At 39.7% G+C, this 17,996-nt stretch overlaps 1 protein-coding gene across 3 annotated transcripts in view; it reads right to left on the reverse strand.

The window, feature by feature from the left end:
• The window catches only part of METTL4 (methyltransferase 4, N6-adenosine), a 168,293-nt gene that overhangs the window by 24,195 nt on the left and 126,102 nt on the right, over window positions 1-17,996 (reverse strand). The window contains exons 8-9 of one of the 3 annotated variants that reach the window (XR_011855726.1): window positions 17,218-17,410; window positions 16,214-16,889 (exon numbers count right to left, since the gene is read on the reverse strand). The exons of 1 other annotated variant lie outside the window; for it this stretch is intronic. The gene's annotated coding sequence lies outside the window, so the exon portion shown is untranslated. Of the gene's footprint in view, window positions 1-16,213; window positions 16,890-17,217; window positions 17,411-17,996 lie in introns of those variants that run through there. One more of the 3 variants, XR_011855727.1, reaches the window with a different exon arrangement.

Here is a 17,996-nt window from a genome sequence, read left to right on the forward strand (position 1 = left end):
CCAGATGGAAATACTAAGTGCAACAAATATTTACTAGCTTCTTCTCTCGGTTGTAAAAATAACAGGAATAGCTGCCAGATAACAGATTCCATAGGCATTCTAATACAAACATCTTGTGACGTGTTTCGAGAAAGAATCCATCATCTTATTGTCAACATTTACAGCTTCTAGTACGCCAGCTAATTATACCATCACTTCACTGGTGCTCAGAAATGTGCTGGTTCAAGGATTTTCAGCAGTGAACTGGTTACAGGTGCCATTTAGGTATAACAGATTAAGTAAATAAAGAATGAAGACAGAAGAGGCTGGAGATAAAATGAAGAAGCAGATTTATTGCAGGTTTATAGCTAAAATCCTCTGTAGAAGTGTTTGTAAATGGTATGAAAAATACTTTATCACAGTAATAAGGCTATAGATAAAGGTCACATGCAAATTTGACATTTTACAATCAAATCGTTTTTCTCCAGTCAGAAAGAATACATTCTGTTACAATGCAGTGGGATTTTTCATCTAACTTGAAAAAAAAAACCATGGTGTCACCAATACTAAGTGCATGGGAAGAGATGTTATAGTGTCGCACAGAGGCTGGAAGCAGGAAAAGGAGACAATTCAATATTATCAAAGTAAAATTGAATTTTGATGGAGACAGGTATGATGCTATTCTAGCAGGTGGATTTACCTATAATTCAATATTATTGCTTACGATGGTGGAGATTGGGGGAGATAAAACCAAACAGTTTTTTTTAAAACAGGTTACAGGAAATGGGTTGAAACGGGAGGCCAATCCTTGCACGTTAAACTGTGTTGGCTATTACAAGATGTCAATACAATATAACATACATTTTTTTCAAATGACTTCTAAAAAGTAATTTTCACTATTAGGCTGAGAAAAAGCTAATAAGAAATGGTCCTAAGTATGTAACTTAGTAATCCTTTTAGACTACCATTAACCCAATACCTTCATGTCCACAACGTCTACCACCAGGCTCCATTGAATAAATATGTTCTTCTGGTTTTGGCTAGGTCCAAGTCACCAGCTCCTGTTATTATTCAGAGAGTTTGAATTGGAGGTTAAGAGAATTCTTGCAGAGTGCAGAACTCTGTTCAATATTTGAAGCATTTTAAGGTGTTTGTTCCTGATTAGCATATGTGGGTCTCTTGCAGAGAGCTTCATGCCCCACAATCAATATCCTCAGGCGGTATCATTGTCAGAACCCTTCCAAACATGGTGGTCCTAAGGATCTTCTCATAAGAGGAGAGGTACTGTTACATCCTTGTCAATGTCTTTTGGTTCACACTATTAGGCAGAAGAGACACTGAATTTCCCTTTGGTTCGGACCATGAATCTTCTGACTATGGTCAGATTTTTCTCATAATTAGCTTCACTTGTCTGCACGCGGCATTGCTCTCTGCATCTTGTCCCTCCCTTCCCCAGGATCAGTGTGCAGAGACTTATTCTACAAGCTACAGACAGATAAAGCATTTATCCAGGGGAGAGGGAGACATATAGCAGAGTTAACTGTGTGTGTAATAGGTGAGTTAGCAAAGCTGAGAATGTCATTATATTTTATATTGATCTCAAGGATCTCATCATCTCTCATCTCTGATCTGTCTCAACTCTCTTTTCCTATGTGTCAGATACTAGTAGAATGTTAAGAGGCTATATATAAGTGTACATAAACCCTGAACCATGATAATCTAAGCACATTGTCAGCACACACCATTTTATTGCACAGGGAAATCATGAAGTGTCTGCTTAAATAGTCCCTACCCACCCCTACCCCCTGGAATTTTACAATGTCCATCACTGTGTGATAGTATCTGAAACAGCAACAAAACTGAGTAAAAATGTAAAGCAAGGGGGGTTAAATGATCTTTATTGCGTACACATCCCTAGGGGATTAAAATTTGAGATCTTTCTTTCATGGGAAAGCCCCTTTAATCCTGCTACTCCCATTATAGTGGCATTTAGCGCAAGCAGCTTTGGTTGTGTATTTTGATCCAATTAATTTTGATTGCTTGCATTTGCCTTAGCCAAATAAGCATATGATTTGCTGTATAGAATTGCATGCAGAAAATCTTATGCTGCTTAAAGATGGTGGAAATGAGTGCCATTTCAAAGTTACCATGAAAACTTCAAATTGCTGGTGAAAATTTTCCATGCATACATTTCCTCAAATGTAGAAGAGAACTATTTAGTGAATCTGTAGCAGAAAATTTAAATGCACATATTATTGTGGACTTTGATGAATTTACACTGTATATAGTCAGGGAAAGCAATTCATCCCAGATATGTATTTGGAAGATCCATTGCAGAAAAAAGAACCTTTATTTTTAATTAGAACTGAAAAAAATGCTTATCTAGGAAATCTAAATTGGATCTGCAGCCAAAAATTTACATAACTTTTGCTTCAGAACAGAAAAAAATTAGACATAGGGGCACATTTACTTACAGTTCACCAAGAGTGAAGCTGACTATAATGACTGTGCCGTGCAATGACACTTTGAATAACGTGATAGATTATAAAAAAAAATTGGAAGCCAAACTAAAAATTGTCCTCCGATTTTCTGAATACATTTGGGTAAGATTTCCATACTAATATCACCAATCAAACTTCAGATAATTAAAAATATTTTTTTAAATATCTCAGAGCAAAGTGCTTCCAACTCCACTTACGTTGCTCCTCTTGCTTTTCCATTCTTTCTGATAAATATTTGTGCTAAAACAATGTATTACTTATTCCAAATTTGTTGAAAGGTGATTTGTTTTTAATAGCAAACTATGTTCTCGTGTTATCATTGGCCAAGTTCAGAAACAAAAGCTTCTACCTGTACAATTTAGGAAAGCAGCGATGTTTAGGAAAAGCAAATAACTCTTTATTTGTCGTATCTGGTCAGCATTGAAATACACATTTTAAAGGAAGTCTGTAGGAAATTTTTTAAAAAGTATCTCTTGAATGCCATGCCGAGTTGCCATAGCAACAAGGGTCAGCGGTGTCTTCACCTTGGTGCATTGCACTCGTAGAAGGTCTATTGATTAATGTACAGTACAGTTCAGGTACTGTGAAAAACAAACTGAAATCCAACAGTTTTCTAAAGGTATAATCCGATGCACAAAAAAATGTTAGGGGACCAAGAGTCAAAGAGAACTTTTTTTTTTTGAGTTTGTTGGAAAATTACAAACTGTCTACAAAACATTTTATATGGTCCTTAGAAAGTCCCTAAATGCAGGTAAATAAAACCTCCAGTGTACAACACACAACAGCTTTCATCGTATGTGCAGATATAATGGCTGCTAACTGCAGTGTTGTTACCTCGTAATCACAACGTGCCTGCTCGTTAACACTTAATTTCTAATCAGCCAATCACATGGCGGCAACTCAGTGCATTTAGGCATGTAGACATGGTCAAGACAATCTCCTGCAGTTCAAACCAAGCATCAGTATGGGGAAGAAAGGTGATTTGAGTGCCTTTGAACGTGGCATGGTTGTTGGTGCCAATAGGGCTGGTATGAGTATTTCAGAAACTGCTGATCTACTGGGATTTTCACGCACAACCATCTATAGGGTTTACAGAGAATGGTCCGAAAAAGAAAAAACATCCAGTGAGCGGCAGTTCTGTGGGCGGAAATGCATTGTTGATGCCAGAGGTCAGAGGAGAACGGGCAGACTGGTTCGAGCTGATAGAAAGGCAACATTGACTCAAATCGCCACCCGTTACAACCAAGGTAGGCAGAAGAGCATCTCTGAACGCACAGTACGTCGAACCTTTGAGGCAGATGGGCTACAGCAGCAGAAGACCACACCGCGTGCCACTCCTTTCAGCTAAGAACAGGAAACTGAGGCTACAATTTGCACAAGCTCATCGAAATTGGACAGTAGAAGATTGGAAAAACGTTGCCTGGTCTGATGAGTCTCGATTTCTTCTGCGACATTCGGATGGTAGGGTCAGAATTTGGCGTCAACAACATGAAAGCATGGATCCATCCTGCCTTGTATCAACGGTTCAGGCTGGTGGTGGTGGTGTCATGGTGTGGGGAATATTTTCTTGGCACTCTTTGGGCCCCTTGGTACCAATTGAGCATTGTTGCAACTCCACAGCCTACCTGAATATTGTTGCTGCCCATGTCCATCCCTTTATGACCACAATGTACCCAACATCTGATGGCTACTTTCAGCAAGATAATGCGCCATGTCATAAAGCTGGAATCATCTCAGACTGGTTTCTTGAACATGACAATGAGTTCACTGTACTCAAATGGCCTCCACAGTCACCAGATCTCAATCCAATAGAGCATCTTTGGGATGTGGTGGAACGGGAGATTCGCATCATGGATGTGCAGCCGACAAATCTGCAGCAACTGCGTGATGCCATCATGTCAATATGAACCAAAATCTCTGAGGAATGCTTCCAGCACCTTGTTGAATCTATGCCACGAAGAATTGAGGCAGTTCTGAAGGCAAAAGGGGGTCCAACCCCGTTACTAGCATGGTGTACCTAATAAAGTGTAGAGTTAGATAAATTGGGAATTACCTCCTACAGCTGGGGACAGTAGGACTGTAGCCAAAACCCAGGATTGCCCCACAGAATGCAAAATGTGATCTAATAAAGAGGGAACCACTTTGTATCTCATTTATGTAAAAATTGTTCATTTACAGGAACTTAAACCTTAAGGAGCATTCATATGGACGTATGCCAGCCTGGTCCTAGCCGGGCGGGCATACGTCACTCGTGCTTGAGAGGATGTGCTCTGCTCACACTTCCTCTCTCCATAGAAAATAAAGCTGCATGGCCGTTCTTATGGACAAAGATAGAGCATGCTCTATCTTTTTAGTGGCCACGGCATAGTACCAAGCCCAGGCGCCATAGCTGCTAGCTTGCGACTTACAGAGTATAACTTACGTCTCGACTGACAAGACTTGTTTCTTTAAAGGAAGGCTACTTAGGTTGATTGAATTATTTTATCAATTGTGAATTGAACCCATGAGCGTAGTCATTCAAACTTGGACCTGAGGAAGGGAGCAGTACGCTCCCGAAACACGTTGTCCCTCGCTCTCTCCCTGAAAATAAATGTATTGTTCCATTGAGCAGCGCACCCCGACTTTTTTTCCACATCACATGATGTTAATGGGAATCCGACAGGGCTACTTGGGACACTAAACCACCCATGGGTCCTGACAGGTTATTTTTACTTAACTGTTTTGGTTCTTTTCACCATAAATAAGACTAATGTTAAATCAAACAAATATAAAACAACCCACAGCTAATTCTTATGAAACAACACTTGAATAATGGTATTTTGTCCAGATTTATATTACATTGTGCCTTTATGTTAGTTTCCCTTAAATTCATTTGGCCAATGTATTATTGATAAGATCAATACTCAAGTTAGGTCGCATTGATTTATACTGCTGCATTATGCTGGGATACGCTAATACAGAGACTGACCTATAATGCAGGATGTGACTCACAATACTGCTGCATCCAGCAGAATTAAATTATAGTTAAAGAGAAAAGATTCTGCTATGCAATCCAATAGAAAGATTTTTTGCTATTTTCTTACAGTATATTCAGTTAAGGTTTGAATCATAAGTCTGGATTTCACATGGGTCCTATGAAGTCACAGATCTACGTCTATCAGAGCAGTCAAAAAAAATATTGTGGAGTGTGTCAGTGGAATGAGTCACCGGAGCTTCTTCCGCATAAGTATGGACTGTCTGTAAGCAAAGGAACACTCAGGCTACAAAAAAAATCGGAGAATTATCAAACAAACATGCTGCAGTATTACAAAAACAATATAAGCAGTATTTGAAAAACTTTATAAAAGTATCTTCTGTAAAAAGGACTATTCTTTTACAAAGTTTTATTTAAACACACAAATATGCACAAATTTTAATGTGCAAATATAAATAAGGTGCTTCAAAAATCCTAGCTCTATACACAGGTGTTCACTAAATAGTAGTGGATGCCCATTGTTGAGTAAGTGTTCATACATGTAACAGTAGTATGTGCATTTCAGAGCTGTGATACAGTGCCTGCAGATTGCTATGTGCTCATGCTGTATCTCTGTGGCTGTATTTCACGGATTCTCCTGTTAATTCTATTAATAGGATAATTCATTAATAGGTGTCAGAGCAGAAAGCAGTGAGGTTTGTTCATATATTTGCCACCACTGCAGGAACCATTCTCATTAAAATTACCTATGGAATGATCTTTAATAGACAGGAATTTGACTACAATAATTAATAAAGGGGTATGTCTAATCCATGATAGACCGTTTACCTTACTAATGTGTCGTCGTCGTCCCCCCCCCGAGATGTAGAAAAGTTGAAGATAGATAAACAGATACAAAATTTAATAATCCCACAAAGGGAAATAGTTTTTTCACAGTACACAGTACATCAGCAGAGGAAGCCATTACATGACCCATGTAGCCCTGCAGAAAAGCCTCCTTGTGCATCCATGATGACGACTGTGAACCCAACTACCGCCTCCAGTGGCCTGCGCAGTGGCAGTATGAGAAGGGAGTAATGTGCACGGCTTCCCAGGAGCCATCAGTGGGTCATAAGCTACTGCGCATGCACAGAGCTCCTATGAAGCCTGCAGTGGGTTCACAGTGAGAGCAGTCAGGTAAGGAGGCATCCCTACAGTGCTACTGGGGATGTGTAATAGCCTTAGCCACAGCCTTTGCAACAAATTAGAATATTTTTAAGAAACAGACATACTAGGACATATGAAAAACACTTTAGGTATTATGCTGCCATGGGGAATCTAGCACTGTATCAGTAGACAGGGGTAGCAGGGTGAATCATCAGCTCCTGCTTGTAGAGATGAATCAAAAATATGTCCTTCCCCGTGGTCTATGTCTTAACTAGTCAAGAACTTGCCCTGGATATTCCGCAAATGGTCCAGTCTGATAAGATTACTAATCTCTTTATTATTAGTCCATTTAAAAAAGAAGGGACATCCTCCTGACGTAATTGTCCATGGGCTCAGAATTTGCATGAGACCCTCTATATAAAGATGCATTATCATGTGGTCATGTCTAATACATACAGAATTGTCGGTTTATTTCCTTCATGAAAGCTGCTAAATACTGTACACATGTAGCTTAATTAACTAAAAACTTTGAAGTGGTAAAGTTTTGGTTGTCACAGTGACCACTAAGTGATACCTGAAGACGGGCATACACTCTCGCCTCCAGTACAATGCCATGAGTAAGCCTCTAACATTGTCCGCTTGTTATGCAGAAACATGTGGACTGGAATCTGACAGCTGAATTCAATTAAGTCAGTTATCCGATTAATTTAAGCTTCACATAACAGAAGTGGAGACAAAAACTCAGAATTATGTCAGTGAGGGGATGGCCTTGTCAGAGGGAGCTGTTAATGCATTTCTCACCTCTGGGCTAAACCTACGTGAAGCCTTTCGCTAGTGCTCACATTAAAATCGCAATTTCATTGCCCACTACTGCGATGTGTCTTTATTAAAATAAATGTCAAAAAATATTTGTCGGGTAAAAAAATATGATAGGTTTCTCATAATCTTATGCTTACATATTAAATATACCCATCACAAGGTATGTCTTGTTTTATGAAACACATATATAGCCCATTTATTGCCATCTCAGGGGTTTTTTTTTTTACTATATATCAATTAATACGTGTAAAAGACCCCTAAATAATAAACTATAGATTTATCGATTTACATGGACATGCAATGTGTATCCAGATCAGATTAATAGTATATGATGTTTGGGTCTTATTAGGAACTTTTTAAAGTCCCTTTACTGATGGAGTTTTTTCAATTGACTCATCTTGCCACCAGAAACTAGTAATCTGATTTTTATAACCTTAACTACTTTAGCCAACAGGGAGCTGCTGATCACTCTTGCTGTTAGTATTGGTTTTACACTTTTAATTGTATGCTTCTAGCATTGTATTGCTGCAGAATGTGACTTTTGGAAGAAAGTGCAATGTACTCTACATAATACCTTTGACCAAAAATTCCTGGTATAGTTAAAAAATAATTATTGCATTAGATTAACAGTTACTCTTTTTTTTTAGACTATAAGATGCACTTCAGATCTGGACACCAAAAAATGACATATTTGACGCCTATTAAAAATTCCCTACAATAGTTCCCACATGAATCGCTCTGCAGCATGCACACAGAGACAGCTCTGCTAAATTAAACTTTCCACCCACATCATTAGCTCTCAACCTTTTATAACCTTTTACTAAACCCCCAACATATTCTCAACTCCCCATTCACTCTGTTTCACTCCCCCCCATACATATATACCATCAGTTCACTTAAAATTCACCCCACCCTAATCAGTTCTTTATCCGCTCTGTATAATCTCCCCAGCATAGCCTCTCCTCTTGCAAGCCCTATTACCAACTCAGAATCTTTATGTAAAGCTGAAGGCCAGAGGTAGCTCATTCCATGGAATCAGGCTCTGCTTTCAGGTCATGTGACTTGATACGATGTCAGGCAAGGCCCTTGTACTTAACTGTAGGTATGAAGAGGGAGAGAGTGATGCAGAGGCTTTGCTCTCAAGGGGATTGTGTGAAATGCTTTATCAGCACTGCATCTGATCTTCGTTTCAGTGGTTATGAGGGTCTGGCAATGCTGGATCTTCCAGACCGTCAGGCTGAAAGATGCGGGTACTTTTTGCAAAGACTTTTTCTTGTTAAGAAGGTGCATCTATTCTAAAGAATACTTTAATTGGCCTATTCGCAGGAAACAATTGGCTCCATCTTCTGTATGCTGTTATCACAGGCTTCTATGTTTATGAATGGCATGATCAGGGCTGTAAGAAGACCCCTAAGCATACATTTGCACGTTGCTTTTAGAATGTGTTTTGAAATGCACTTGAAAGGCTCCACCCCGGATCACCATCTATCCTGTGGGAACTGTAGAGGATCCCCCAAATCTAGGTGTGAGAAACTTGTTGCATCATTCCCAAGAGAACTCAATACTAGCTCAATACTGACCAGAGGGTCTGAATACTTATGTAAATACTTAGTATTTACATTTCTGTTTTATTTCTGTCAAGATGGGGTGTAGAGTGTACATTAATGAGCAAAGAAAAACTTTTATTTTTACCAATTGACTGCAATGAAACAAAGAAAAACATCAATTTATAGAGGTTTTTTATGGAGCCACTGTATGTTTAGTCTTTTGTGACTGCACATATGGGACATTCTACATGTACAGTACATTAAAACATTGAAAAGAAAGCCTTGAAACATCAAACCCAGGTTGAAAACGCTTTCTATTCCAGATGAATGCCACATTATTACACTTTTACTGAACAGACATCTGTTCTAGCACAAAATATTATCCTTTGTGAATGAATTAATCACTTTTAGAACACATATACATTGTTCAGCTGTCAGTAAATGAAAGTTGTTGAATTTGTTCTTCCTCTGTCCTTGTTCTATTAAACAGTCTGTAAATTCAATTGTAGTTTTCTGATAAATGATTGTGAATAGCTGAAAGCAAAGTTTCACCTACTTATTGAAAGAATAAACACATCTGGAAAGATTAGAGACTGAAGTATTAGGAACGTGAAAGTTTGAGGTACTATATGTAGAAGCAGCCGATGTTCTTTAGTTGTCTCAGCAGCTCATAGAGATTCCATGGTACATTCATCATCTGAGACAGGTGCTGCAGTTTTTATATTATATTATGAAAAGTTTCAGATGATCACATATTAAAATCCAAATTAAAACACCCAAACATCTATCCTAGCTCTAAACACTGCGGGAAATTTCAAGACAAGTGATCGACATTTGATTTTTCTGCTACAACACTTGAGAAATTAGTTATGCAAAACCTGGCTTCTTTACCCCTAAAAAGTTTTTTGATCATCCCATAGACCAGTAGTGGCGAACCTATGGCACTGGTGCCAGAGGTGGCACTTAGAGCCCTTTCTGTGGGCACTCAGGCCATCACCAGAGATAACTCCAGGTATCTTCCTGCAGGCCCAGACAGCCCAGGACTTGCTGTGCACAGAGCTATTTTAAAGTAACAGTGCTACTTGGGACCACTGGAGGAGTGGGAAGGTGTGGACAGATCTGGTTATCATTGTAGCTCCTGCTCCAGCTACAATGATCATCCAAATTTCTTCTATTTTCTGCTTTATTGGTGTCCTCAGAGTGCTGGTATCAATGAAATCTGTGACAGAGAAGCAAGTATAAATCACAAATTAAATTTCTGTGTTGGCACTTTGCGATAAATAAGAGGGTCTTGGTTGTAGTTTGGGCAATCGGTCTCTAAAAGGTTCGCCATCACTGCCATAGACTAAAGCTTCCATCCAAGAAAAGGGCCAACTACCTCAAATTAAGGCCATGAAACTACAGCGTATTGGAATTGAAAGTCTCTGATTTTCCACTATAATCCTTGTTTATGGTAATTTCAACACCAAATAAGGCGGTTCTCACAAGCTTCAATTTTGGATGAATTTGCTTACTTGATCACATATTAAAAACTTTCAGTAAATTCCTTGATCACATAGTGCATAAGGATCAGATGGATTTTGTGCTCTTTAAACAAGCTGGTAATAATATAGGAAAGGTAACTTTACCTCAGTAATACAGAAAAAATGTAAGCTTACATTGTCCACTGACTTGCCCTACAAATTTTGGGAACTCCATCATGACTTAATATACGTGACCCCTCTAACTACCCAAAGGCATTACAGAGGTTTCATATTGGTAATTTTCCCATCTTGTACTCCCACTGTTTTGACCAGTGGACCCCTAGCAGATCAGGTTAATGCTTACCTCCTTGGAAATAATATATCCTAAGGTGGTAAAAACACGTATCTTAAAAAAAGAATAAGTCATAGGACCACTGTTTCAATCGCAGAGATGCCTGCAGATAGTTAGACATAGATCTGAAATATTTCAAAGATTTATCTTGTTGGGACAATGGGACAAGTCCAAAGTTTAGAAAGGGGAATTTAGTGTTAAAATGTTGTATTATGAATATTTTTAAAGTTTTGTTGCAGACTGGTTTATCTTTTTAATATACTGACTCGAAATCTCAACACAACAAACTGTAATATCAGACTGCCCTTCCACATGTCGACTGCCTTTTGACTTTCCATTTTCCTAATTCTTGAAAAATCCTGTCATCCCCTAGGTTGGATATTTAGACAAGAGTCAAAGATCTTGGTTGTGTGGAATACCTGATGGATATCATCCAGAACACAATGGATACATTCCTGAAAACTTGGACCTGCAGAGAATCACAATGCCTCAAGACTCCCCTCTGATGCCTATTCCTCTTTACTTCTGATAGCATTCTCTTCAGATTGCTGTGCGAGAGGTTTCACTCTTGGAGTATTCTCTAATTTATAAATGATGTATTGTTTACTTTTCACCATCATTTACCCTTTACAAAAAGACATGAACACGAAGCTGAATAAACAATAAATGTAAATTTTCTATTTTCTATTCAACTATATCAGTGATGGCCAACCTTTTAGAGCTGGAGTGCCCAAACTTCAACCACAAGCCACTTATTTATTGCAAAGTGCCAGCACAGCAATTTAAGGTGTAATTCATTTCTCCTTGTTCTTTGACAACTTTAAATCGTTCACCCTCCTAAGGACACCAAGGACATGTTTTTGTCAGAAAACAAAGGTTAATGCATACTACACTATTATGGAAAACTTAGCCGAAATCAGTAGTCCATAGTTCACATATAGTGGCCCTAAAAATTTGTTCTGTTTATCTGAATGGGGTTGTTTTTGCAATCAATGTCACAATCAGATGATGTGATGTGTAACATGTGATAGTACAGATTCTGTTTTCAGTGTCTTGTTTTCTCTCATGTCCATTGATAAGCATACACAACGAGGGGCATAGACGAAGACTTGAAGGCCCTGAAGTTTGTATGTCCTCCCAACCCCTGCACCCTTAAAGGGGTACTCCCACAAAGACAAGTTTTTTATATGTACTCAGGATAACAAAATAATTTTAATTCACTGTTATTAACAAAAATACAGCATTCACAGATATAAGTCCAACCTGTCTCTATCAGTCCTGGTGTACACAATTTCACCAAGACACGACCCAGTAACTTCTGACTTAGGATCGGCATCCATCTTGCATTTTTGTGTGAGATCTTGCTGCTGAGATTACTGTCTGTAGCCACGCCCCCTGCCCAGAGCTCAGAGACACTGACTGACTCACATCCTGTCAGCACATGGTGAGCAGAGAGGCGCTGCAAACTAAAGGAGATAAGTGATCTGTGGGAAAGGCCGATGTAGGCACATAACAGAGCTGTAAGATGTAGCAGAGCCCACCGTGTAACAGTGTAATGGTCTATCAGCCTCTGTGTAATCATCTCATGCATCTCTCATCTGTCTCATCTCTCTCTTTCTATGTGTCAGTGTGTTAGTACAATGTCAAAAGCCGGATGAAAGTGTATATACACCTGTACCCTGATAATCTAACCACATTGTCACACTCGAGTCAAAGTTAATTCATTGAATAATGCATGGTTCATGGCCTGAAGGAAGGAGCATGACTCAATCACATTGTATTCCTAGAACTTAGAGTCATGCTCTTCCCTTCATACCCTGTACAAGGTATAATTCCATGAATGAGCTATGACTGGAGTGTTCCTTTAATACAGTTTCCTAAACAGAAAATCAAGGGTCCTTACCATACTGGCTGATAAACTCCAAATAGAAGTCTAACAAGGCTTAAGTCAACGTGGTAACAACCAAAATTTCAACAAGATGGACAAAAAAGTCAGTAGACTTCAATGCTAGAAACACATTGGGGGTCATTTACTAAGGGCCCGATTCGCGGTTTCCCGACGTGTTACCCGAATATTTCCGATTTGCGCCGATTGTACCTGAATTGCCCCAGGATTTTGGCGCATGCGATCGGATTGTGGCGCATCGGCGCCGGCATGCGCGCGACGGAATTTGGGGCCGAACGAAAACCCGATGTATTCGGAAAAACCGCCGCATTTAAGAAAGGAAAATGTGTCGCTCGGGACGAGCTTACCTTCACTCAGCCCGAGCCGGTGAACTCCAGTGCGTTCAGTTGCTTTTCAGGACGACGGAGGAACTACCTTATTAAATCCAGCGCAGATAACGCGCGGCTGGATCGCGAATGGACCGGGTAAGTAAATCTGCTCCATTGTCCTGTTTGTCAGTCTGGTAGCAATTTTGGATATTACTACAGATATTTAATAAAGCATTGTTCCACTTCTATTTTGAGCTGGACCTGGACTTTTTCACATTGTGATTTCGCCCCCTCAGCTGGGGTGGCACATGTTCCATGTGTCAAAATTGGGAAGGTGAGCTGGAACAATCTCTTTCTCCTAAAACTTACCATACTAGACCTGGTTGTACTGCCCATTTAATTAATTTGTGAGTTTAACCCTCAGATTCAGGGGGCCTGGCTCTAATAGATATGTACATATAGGCATGTTTCGGAAACAATACATGCAGGCTCAGTTCTATTACAGGAGCAATCCAACACATATGCCAAATCCATCTCTGCTGTCTGCCTGACATACAGCCTTTGCTTATACATCTCAATCTATCATGACGTTCATCCCGGAGATTCTGGAAAATATACATTTTCATTAAGGACAAGAACAAAAAGGTCAACATTATCTGAGTATGCATACACTATTATATTGTTATAATCATGCTTTTACTGCTTCTTCTAATAGAAAAACGCACTTAGCAACAAATCAGTCTTCAGCTACAATTAGTTAGACGTCCACATCTCCAGTGCCTTCCGGGAACTATATGTGGCCTCTCGGCGAGGGCGTGAAGTTAAATTCACACTTAGTGGATGGAGTGAATGATGGGAAATGTATAAAAGCATTACAGAATGAGTGAGATGTGTTATCCTTGAGGAAATGACATGAAGTATATGAAGGCTATAAACATGCTTAAAAACTAAAGACATAAGTGCATCAGCGATTTATTTCTACAACCCGTCTAATTTACCAAATGACACTAGAGAACGTAATACATATATCCTGTATAGCAGTGGTGGCGAACCTATGGCATGGGAGCCAGAGGTGAAACTCAGAGTACGCTCAGTGGGCACTCAGGCTGCTTCCCCAGCACATGACATGAACTGAAGGGATCCTCCTGCAGTCCCAAGTAGCCCAGGATGTGCCATGCTCAGTCTTATTATAAAGTGAAGCATCCAGATCTACCTGAAACAGCAGGAAAGGGAAAAGGTGTGGAAAGGGTCAGATTATCATTAGAGCTACTGCTCTGGCCCTACAAGTCTTCCTGTTCAGGGGGCTCTCGAGGGAAGCGCCAATGGCAATCCCAATTTCCTCTCCTTTTGCCAACTATATTGATGTCCTCAGAACCACTGAAAGCTGTGGCATAGCATGAAGCAAAAAGATTGCAAGTAGTTACTTGAATTGAATTGCTATGTTGGCACTTAGAAATGAATATGTGGGTTTTGAGCTGAAGTTTAGGCACTCGGTCTATAAAGGTTTGTCTTCCCTGCCACATAGGATTCATTGTCTCTAAGCACTGCCAATTATAGCAACCATTTAGGCGTGTGGAGTCTACATGGATGCTCCACTTGCTGTAGACAGCAATGTTTTGACAGCGTAAGGAACTGGTTTGGCTGGGTGAGAGGCTTGTGACTGGGGTCTGGAATTAAGAGTTCTAGTTATGGAGACTGCTAATTCTGGGAAAATATGAAGTATGATGAAAAACCAATCCTCTTTTATCTACCTTGTAAGTCAGCTCCTTTGACATCACGCATGAAACAGTGCTGCCTACAGTTGGGAGTCTGTTCCTTCTGGAATAGATATACTGGTTTGGTTTTAATCCAGCATCATTAGGCATAAGGTCTCTTGTAGGTCATGCTTGATGTCAAAAGAGCTGCATTGCAAGGTAGCTGAAAGCAGCGTAGTTTTCCTAATCCCATCCTGGAAAACTTTGCATATTTTCTAAGCATATGTATGAATAATTAGGCACTGCAGTTTTAGGACAGAAATGTCACAACGCACCGGACAGGTTATGTCACGAAAACTGTGAACCTTTAATGCCTTCTAGATGTAGGAGAAGTATGGGAAACTAATCCTGCAATCTGTATAGACAGAACCTTTAAAGACACATATGTTACCTAATGTGAGATGTACTTCCCTTAGCATCTACTGGCCCCATATGATACTGCAGCTGTTACTTCTGAGAACAATTCTATTTATATTTATAATGGAATGACTTGTTGTTCATATAATGTACAAAGGTGCTGGTTGGATAATGGGCTGACCACTCCCAAAGTTTATATAAACCTTTGGTGTGGAAAGTTCTCACATATAGTACACATCCCTCTGTCTCTGAGTGATCCCTGCGTAAATTAAGGATACCTGCCAGGCGTGGATGACGCCTTTTCCTCTGGTACCTTGTTACCGTGACTAAGACGAGTGCTAGGCCACACTCAGCCAGCCACTCAGGTACCTAGAGGAATCCTGCTGCCCCCAAGCCCAAAAAGGCGAGGCCTTGGTAGGGGATGTTGCAAAAACATTCTGGATGCCAAAATATTGGGAAAAAAAAGCCTTTTACGTGCCCTCATGTACAGTATTAGATACATGTGACTTCTAAACAGTGACAAATCTATGTGTGCATACCAAGTGTGGCTGCTACCAAACAAAACCTGTGAACAGAAGTGGTACTGTTTTTGGAAGATACCAGTCATGGAAATTGAGAATATGTACTAAGCTATGCATAACTAGAACACACCCAGTGAAGAGGTGTTTTGCTGATGTGACGTCAATAGTAAGGGGCGTGTTATTTATTTATAATGGGCAGTATGGTTTATGTTGTATAACAGTTGCTAAAGGCTTGTGGTTGGGCTGAAATGTGTCCTTCTCCATCTTGATGTTTGCTCTTTGAAGAATAAAAGAGTGATTAATTTTATCGGTGTGAGTGCTGGGAATTATTTTTTACATTACGTTTACCCTATTCACATGCACCACCTCTAGTGCTGCCCAATAGTGTTTGTATTTTAGACGTGTTCCAGTACTTTAGTACCTGGATTTGTTTTGTAGAAATAAAAATACATTGTAAATAGGAAGTACTGCTTAGACATCTGTGCTCTGTACAGTGGTGTAATACGGGAGGAGAGAATTCAAGAGATTTTGACATTGCTTTGATACAATAATAATTCCTTACTATCAGTTTATCAGTTTAAGTGTGTAAACAGTTTAACTTTGCTTTATGTTGGACGGATGCTGAGTCGTTGTTGAGACCATGCAGGCACTTATAATTGCTCAGATGTGAATATGTCCGACTACTGATGCCCAGCGGAAAACTTTACCTGCAAACCTTTTTGCCCATGGGCCTCAAATCTATTTCTGTATATGGATAAGTTATTAAAAAAAATCCCACTGTTTTGTCACTTCCTTATATTGTCCCTTTGTGAAATAAACATTGCATCATCCACCTACAGCCATTTTTAATGGACAGAGTGGGATCCAAAATAATTATTAGTGTCATTGCAAAACATCTTAATATGAGAAAAGGTAATGGAGGTAATAGAAAGCATAACTGTGTCACAAAAACTTTCTTTACTTGTTATACGTGTAAAGCATTCGGTCTATTCTTGAGCACACCCCTTAAGACTGTGTCTCTTTCATTGGCATCACAGCAGGGGACTGCATTGTACCTGCAGCTATGTGTCTGAACAGATTCTGTGCTTCCTGGAGGTTGATTCAGCATTGATTTACTACAGTTTTGCACTTGGCCAAAAAAACCAGTCACGTTTATCAATAAAAATGTCAGTCTTATAAATGAAAATACGTCAGCTCACTGCAGGAAAGCCAATGTAAAATGTCCTCTGCTGTGTTCTTTTACTTATCCAGCCTTTGCGAAACTGAAAAAGATGTAAAAGAGACCAGAAACTGAACTGCAGAAACCAGAACTGAACACCAAGGGGTTGTGTTTGCTACAACTTACTAATATTAATAACCTGAATAATATAATGCACAATAAGAGATGTCGGTAATAATCTTAATAGAGTGAACAATTAAAGTGTATGACATTTATCCACACCTATAACAAGAATGGACCAGCAGGTCGAGAGACGTTATGGTCATAGTGCCAGAAATATGCCCTGTGCCCATGTGGTTGGCTAACAAATTAACATTGGACAACCTCCTTCAATGTAGCTTTGTATCAATAAAAACTAAAATAAAACTTACCTGATTTCTCTGTTTTTGCACCAGTCGGCAGATGTCAGATGCTATTGACAAACACTGGGGGTCATTTATTTTATCTCCAATGAGACACAATTCTGTCAGACACTGCATGATAAATGTGGCACATGGTCCAACTCTTTCAGTGACGAATTTTCTTTTGCGGACACATTATAAATACATGTGCAAGGAGGTTGAACTAAAAAAAAAAAGCACAGTCACACAGAAAACTGGTGCAAAGGCTTTGATAAATGTGGGCCACGAGGGTTTATAATGATTTCTGAATATGACCTAGATCAGTGGTGGCGAACCTATGGCACCGGTGCCAGAGTTGGCACTCAGAGCCATTTCTGTGGGCTCTCAGACCAGGACAGACTTCGCCAGATAGGACCAAATCTTCCTGCTGTCCCAGGCCAGAGATGCTGCTTTCAGCGCTATTTTAAAGCTTTTTGAAACTATAAAAATGTAGAAGGTGTTGAAAGAACTGCAATATCTCTGGAGGTCCTCCTGCTGGACTCACAATTCTTCCTCTACTTAGAGACCCTGGAGAGAAGCTACAATGTCTGAGTCTGAATTTGCCCTTCTTTTTTCAATTGTATTGGTTTCCTCAGGGGGCCGATACGATTGAAAGATCGGAAGAACAGGTAGCAATAAGTTACTGCTTAAAATGCCATGGTGGCACTTAAATAAGTGGATTTTTGTTGTAGTTTGGGCACTCTGTCTCCAAAAGGTTCGCCATCACTGACCTAGATGACAGGTGCTGAAGAATAAAATGTAGAAGGTCA

Source organism: Engystomops pustulosus, chromosome 5 (genome assembly GCF_040894005.1).
Source record: "Engystomops pustulosus chromosome 5, aEngPut4.maternal, whole genome shotgun sequence".
NCBI lineage: Eukaryota > Metazoa > Chordata > Amphibia > Anura > Leptodactylidae > Engystomops > Engystomops pustulosus.